This window comes from Porites lutea, chromosome 10 (assembly GCF_958299795.1).
Source record: "Porites lutea chromosome 10, jaPorLute2.1, whole genome shotgun sequence".
In the NCBI taxonomy this organism is placed as follows: domain Eukaryota; kingdom Metazoa; phylum Cnidaria; class Anthozoa; order Scleractinia; family Poritidae; genus Porites; species Porites lutea.
Genome location: NC_133210.1, coordinates 5,094,408 through 5,102,520, shown reverse-complemented (window position 1 = coordinate 5,102,520; position 8,113 = coordinate 5,094,408).

Genomic DNA, 8,113 nt, shown 5'->3' with positions numbered 1-8,113 from the left:
CTTTTACGCGAAAGCTTGATATCTTCATGTCTGAAAATAACATGTTATCGTCACGTGTGAAAATATCACCGTTGCAATGGCTACATAATAGATTGCGCCTTTCACACCAAAAAACTAATAAAGTGAAATGGTTTGGTAGTTCATTGGTGTTTACATAATAAATAGAACATTATATGACCGCTTGGAGATACGAAATTTCTCTTCTCGTGTCGAAAAAATATTTCACTTGTTCGCTGCGCTCATTTGTGAAATATTTTTCAACACTCGAAGAGAAATTTTGTATCTCTGCATGGCCATATACTATTCTCTATATATCATATCCCTCAACCGGCTCAAATAACCCATCCAGATCGTATTTCTCAAACGGCTCAAATAATGTAACCCATCCAGATCATATTCTCCCTCAATGGGCTCAAATGACCCATCCAGATCATATTCTCCCTCAATGGGCTCAAATGACCCATCCAGATCATATTCTCCCTCAATGGGCTCAAATGACCCATCCAGATCATATTCTCCCTCAATGGGCTCAAATGACCCATCCAGATCATATTCTGCCTCAACCGGTTCAAATGACCCATCCAGATCATATTCTGCCTCAACCGGCTCAAATGACCCATCCAGATCATATTCTCCCTCAATGGGCTCAAATGACCCATCCAGATCATATTCTCCCTCAATGGGCTCAAATGACCCATCCAGATCATATTCTCCCTCAATGGGCTCAAATGACCCATCCAGATCATATTCTCCCTCAATGGGCTCAAATGACCCATCCAGATCATATTCTGCCTCAACCGGCTCAAATGACCCATCCAGATCATATTCTGCCTCACCTGGCTTAAATGACCCATTTAGGTCATATTCTGCCTCAACCGGCTCAAATGACCCATCCAGTTGAACCAGCTCTAATGACCCATACAGATCATATTCTGCCTCAACCGGCTCAAATGACCCATCCAGTTGAACCAGCTCTAATGACCCATACCGATCATATTCTGCCTCAACCGGCTCAAATGACCCATCCAGTTGAACCAGCTCTAATGACCCATACAGATCATATTCTGCCTCAACCGGCTCAAATGACCCATCCAGTTGAACCAGCTCTAATGACCCATACAGATCATATTCTGCCTCAACCGGCTCAAATGACCCATCCAGTTGAACCAGCTCTAATGACCCATACCGATCATATTCTGCCTCAACCGGCTCTAATCACCCATACAGATCATATTCTGTCTCAACCAGCTCAAATAACCCATCCAGATCATATTCCTTAGCCGGCTCAAACAACCCATCCAGATAATATTCTTGCTCAACCAGCTTGAATGACCCATCCTGATCATATTCTGCATCAACCAGCTCGAATGACCCATCCAGATCATATTCTGCTTCAAACAGCTCAAATGACCCATGCAAATCATATTCTGCCTCAACCGGCTTAAATGACCCATCCAGATCATATTCTACCTCAACCGCCTCAAATGACCCATCCAGATCATATTCTGCCTCAACCGGCTCAAATGACCCATCCAGATCATATTCTGCATAGACCGGTTCCAATGACCCATGCAAATCATATCCTGCCTCAACCGGCTCAAATGACCCATCCATATCATATTCTGCCTCAACCAGCTTAAATGACCCATCCAGATCATATTCTGCCTCAACTGGCTCAAATGACCCATCCAGATCATATTCTGCCTCAACCGGCTCCAATGACCCATCCAGATCATATTCTGCCTCAACCGGCTCCAATGACCCATCCAGATCATATTCTGCCTCAACCAGCTTAAATGACCCATTTAGATCATATTCTGCCTCAACCCGCTTGAATGACCCATCCAGTTGAACCAGCTCTAATGACCCATCCAGATTATATTCTGCCTCAACCAGCTAAAATGATCCATCCAGATCATATTCCTTAGCCGGCTCAAACAACCTATCCAGATGATATTCCTCAACCAGCTCGAATGACCCATCCAGACCATATTTTGCATCAACCGGCTCAATTGACCCATGCAAATCATATTCTGCCTCAACCGGCTCAAATGACCCATCCATATCATATTCTGCCTCAACCACCTTAAATGACCCATCCAGATCATATTCTGCCTCAACCGGCTCAAATGACCCATCCAGATCATATTCTGCCTCAACCAGCTTAAATGACCCATCCAGATCATATTCTGCCTCAACCGGTTCAAATGACCCATCTAGATCATATTCTGCCTCAACCGGCTCAAATGACCCATCCAGATCATATTCTGCCTCAACCGGCTTAAATGACCCATCCAGATCATATTCTGTCTCAACTGGCTTAAATGACCCATCTAGATCATATTCTGCCTCAACCGGTTCAAATGACCCATCTAGATCATATTCTGCCTCAACCGGCTCAAATGACCCATCCAAATCATATTCTGCCTCAACCGGCTCAAATGACCTATCCAGATCATATTCTGTCTCAACTGACTTAAATGACCCATCCAGATCATATTCTGCCTCAACGGCCTCGAATGACCCATCCAGATCATATTCTGCATCAACCGGATCAATTGACCCATGCAAATCATATTCTACCTCAACCGGCTCAAATGACCCATCCAGATCATATTCTGCCTCAACCAGCTTAAATGACCCATCCAGATCATATTCTGCCTCAACCGGCTCAAATGACCTATCCAGATCATATTCTGCTTCAACCAGCTTAAATGACCCATCCAAATCATATTCTGCCTCAACCGGCTCAAATGACCCATCCAGATCATATTCTGCCTCAACGGGCTCAAATGACCCATCCAGATCATATTCTGCCTCAACGGGCTCAAATGACCCATCCAGATCATATTCTGCCTCAACCGGTTCAAATGACCCATCTAGATCATATTCTGCCTCAACCGGCTCAAATGACCCATCCAGATCATATTCTGCCTCAACCGGCTGAAATGACCCATCCAGATCATATTCTGTCTCAACCGGCTTAAATGACCCATCCAGATCATATTCTGCCTCAACCGGCTCAAATGACCCATCCAGATCATATTCTGCCTCAACCGGCTCAAATGACCCATCCAGATCATATTCTGTCTCAACCGGCTTAAATGACCCATCCTGATCATATTCTGCCTCAACCGGCTCGAATGACCCATCCAGATCATATTCTGCATCAACCGGCTCAATTGACCCATGCAAATCATATTCTGCCTCAACCGGCTCAAATGACCCATCTATATCATATTCTGCCTCAACCGGCTTAAATGACCCATCCAGATCATATTCTGCCTCAACGGGCTTAAATGACCCATCCAAATCATATTCTGCCTCAACCGGCTCAAATGACCCATCCAGATCATATTCTGCCTCAACCGGCTCAAATGACCCATCCAGATCATATTCTGCCTCAACCAGCTTAAATGACCCATCCAGATCATATTCTGCCTCAACCGGTTCAAATGACCCATCTAGATCATATTCTGCCTCAACCGGCTCAAATGACCCATCCAGATCATATTCTGCCTCAACCGGCTTAAATGACCCATCCAGATCATATTCTGTCTCAACTGGCTTAAATGACCCATCTAGATCATATTCTGCCTCAACCGGTTCAAATGACCCATCTAGATCATATTCTGCCTCAACCGGCTCAAATGACCCATCCAAATCATATTCTGCCTCAACCGGCTCAAATGACCTATCCAGATCATATTCTGTCTCAACTGACTTAAATGACCCATCCAGATCATATTCTGCCTCAACGGCCTCGAATGACCCATCCAGATCATATTCTGCATCAACCGGATCAATTGACCCATGCAAATCATATTCTACCTCAACCGGCTCAAATGACCCATCCAGATCATATTCTGCCTCAACCAGCTTAAATGACCCATCCAGATCATATTCTGCCTCAACCGGCTCAAATGACCTATCCAGATCATATTCTGCTTCAACCAGCTTAAATGACCCATCCAAATCATATTCTGCCTCAACCGGCTCAAATGACCCATCCAGATCATATTCTGCCTCAACGGGCTCAAATGACCCATCCAGATCATATTCTGCCTCAACGGGCTCAAATGACCCATCCAGATCATATTCTGCCTCAACCGGTTCAAATGACCCATCTAGATCATATTCTGCCTCAACCGGCTCAAATGACCCATCCAGATCATATTCTGCCTCAACCGGCTGAAATGACCCATCCAGATCATATTCTGTCTCAACCGGCTTAAATGACCCATCCAGATCATATTCTGCCTCAACCGGCTCAAATGACCCATCCAGATCATATTCTGCCTCAACCGGCTCAAATGACCCATCCAGATCATATTCTGTCTCAACCGGCTTAAATGACCCATCCTGATCATATTCTGCCTCAACCGGCTCGAATGACCCATCCAGATCATATTCTGCATCAACCGGCTCAATTGACCCATGCAAATCATATTCTGCCTCAACCGGCTCAAATGACCCATCTATATCATATTCTGCCTCAACCGGCTTAAATGACCCATCCAGATCATATTCTGCCTCAACGGGCTTAAATGACCCATCCAAATCATATTCTGCCTCAACCGGCTCAAATGACCCATCCAGATCATATTCTGCCTCAACCGGCTCAAATGACCCATCCAAATCATATTCTGCCTCAACGGGCTCAAATGACCCATCCAAATCATATTCTGCCTCAACGGGCTCAAATGACCCATCCAAATCATATTCTGCCTCAACGGGCTCAAATGACCCATCCAGATCATATTCTGCCTCAACCGGCTCGAATGACCCATCCAGATCATATTCTGCCTCAACGGGCTCAAATGACCCATCCAAATCATATTCTGCCTCAACGGGCTCAAATGACCCATCCAGATCATATTCTGCCTCAACGGGCTCAAATGACCCATCCAGATCATATTCTGCCTCAACGGGCTCAAATGACCCATCCAGATCATATTCTGCCTCAACCGGCTCAAATGACCCATCCAGATCATGTTCTGCCTCAACCGGCTCGAATGACCCATCCAGATCATATTCTGCCTCAACCGGCTCAAATGACCCATCCAGATCATATTCTGCCTCAACCGGCTCAAATGACCCATCCAGATCATATTCTGCCTCAACCGGCTCAAATGACCCATCCAGATCATATTCTGCCTCAACCGGCTCAAATGACCCATCCAGATCATATTCTGCCTCAACCGGCTCGAATGACCCATCCAGATCATATTCTGCCTCAACCGGCTCAAATGACCCATCCAGATCATATTCTGCCTCAACCGGCTCGAATGACCCATCCAGATCATATTCTGCCTCAACCGGCTCAAATGACCCATCCAGATCATATTCTGCCTCAACCGGCTCAAATGACCTATCCAGATCATATTCTGTCTCAACCGGCTTAAATGACCCATCCAGATCATATTCTCCCTCAACGGGCTCGAATGACCCATCCAGATCATATTCTGCCTCAACGGGCTCAAATGACCTATCCAGATCATATTCTGTCTCAACCGGCTTAAATGACCCATCCAGATCAAATTCTGTCTCAACCGGCTTAAATGACCCATTTAGATTATTTATATTCTCTCTGTCCCTTATTTTTCAATTTATTTTCCTTAAAAAAAGAAACTTTTCTAGTGGTCCACCCTGCATCTTTTTAATATACGGTTGACACTCTAGTAATGCACACCGTTAGATCTTTATAGGAAATTTGATTTAATTTATTGTAGACTCTTTTGCTTACAAAGCTCAATGTTTTATCCGATTCATTGTTTGCGTTGGCCGTTTATTATTTATCAGTAGCAACAGAAATACGTCAACGGAAACTTGACGGAAACAAGTGAGAACGGAAACTTATTTAACGGAAATGAAACGGATACGTGATTGTTCATTTCCGTTGCGGAAACATGACGGAAACGTGTCGCATTCAAGAGAAAGTAGATGACCATGTTTCCGCATCGCGGAATCGTAGCGGATTTATGTAACTCCTTGTTTCCGATGGGTTTACGAAATACGGAAACATGTTATTTCGTCCTGTGCTACTTGGTAGATTGCAAAGACGCATCTTTCACCAAGCTCATAAAGAAGGGATCACCGTCCTTGAAGACTGTCGTCGATGTTTCCGCAACAAGCAAGGGAAACTTAGTGTTTTCCCATGTGGAAGCAAGGAGGATTGGTAGATTTGATTCCCGTGCAGCAAATTATATCGTGGGGTCAGGAATTGATGCATCAAAAGATGGTTGCGAGAAAACGGCTTCTTTTGTCCAACCAACTGGCATCTGTGCAGAAAGAGAGACAATATTTTTGACAGACACCGGTGCAGCTGCCGTGAAAATCGTATCACCCACTGAAGCACTTGCAGATTTTTTAAAGCATAATTCTATGCTGTATACTTCACATGGGATTCACAGCAACCAACCTCCCGATCTTCTAACAGTGATCTCCATTATGAAAGAAGCAGTTTCTTACTTTGAAGAAGCCATCACTGCAGCAAGGGCCAGAGTCGGTGGCAGAACGTTTGTAGAAGGCCCTCACGGTGTTCCATCCTCCAAGACTATTTCTAGAACAAGAATGACCCTGGAGGCTTTAAAACGAATTCAACGTGAAATAGAAGCTGTACATCGAGATTACGTAAGCAAGGTAAATGTGAAAGCCTTGGTGACTCTTCTCATCGAGCATTTCGACTCAAAAATGAGATCCATTTATGACATGCCAACAGTTCAACAGTTTTGCTACCAATTTTCTGCTGCCGTAGAAGAAACTCTCAAAGAATCAGTAATTGTAACTTCAGCTATTTTACCTCGCCATACTCGTATTATGACGTTCCCGATGGGATGGTTGTCTTTAGCCTTTAGCGAGGAAAGGATGCAAAGAAGATGTAGAAAAGAATAGGCAATGGGCTAGAACTTATGGCGATAGCACACGACAGCTGAGCGTGAAAGCGAAATGAACCAAAGACAATCCAGGCACTTTGCCTATCAGCGCCTATGGCCGACCGAAGCTTCCAAACAATCCAGCGAGTTTGAAGGACCTCACCGAAAGATTGGAAGAAGAAAGTGTAACGGCTGACGTGAATGACACTTGATAGCCATATTTATAGAAATTCAACACTATACACAAAAATTTACTGTAACCCAAAGAAGGATTTACAAAATTTCGAGCAATACTGACAAGAAAGCAAGCATGCTAGCAACTGCAAAAAGTTTAGGAGCACGAACAAGCGAGCACTCGTTTAAATTTTGCGAGCAGTTAAAAATTTTTATGGACCATTCATCACCCCTTCACATTAAGATTTCTGCCTTTCAAGCAGTTAGCCCCAAACCTATGCTGTAGACAATCGCTTGCAGGGACGAGAATCGTCAGCAAACGCAAACTCAAACGCAATTTACATATGAGCTTCTGGGACCGAAAACAAGCTGAAAACTCGAACTTACCCTATGGCTATGTGGAAGACGAGCTCAGAGCACTAGCCTAATCATCAATTAACCGACTGCTGCTTCAGCCACGAACACCGTGAGATACACTTTAGAAAATAGAAGTAATTGATTATGTAACTGAAAAGGAAGCAGCGTACTTACCACGGAAACTGCGAGGTACTGTTCTCTTTGACGCAACCAGCAGTCAAATGAAGGTTATGCTCCTTGTTAGCTCTATTTCTGTACGAGTCATAGAACCGTGAAATCTCGACATTTTGACTATTTTACAATCGTAAGGTAATGAACCCTTCACCAGTTAGATCATTCTCGTCTGTTGACATTTCCATGAAAAAACGATCTTTGATCCTAGCGCACTTGTAAAATGGATTAAAGATAAGAAGGCAGTCTTTGCCAAATCATTGATATCTTATCAGAGGATTACAGTTTTTGTTTGATATTAGTCTAAAGTAAATCAACTGCGGTAAAGATACAGTCCAGTTCAGAACATCAGGTTAAATTTTCAAAGCTACTCCTGGCGTTGTTTATTTGTCAGCCAGTGAGGGAGAACCCTTACATAATTGAGACCGCAAGAAAAGGATCGGCGGTTTTGAGTTTTTTTAGAGTCGGGGTATGCATTTTTAGCGTCTATTAAAAGCCATCTGTGCATGATTTAAAAAATGCCATCGTTTATGATT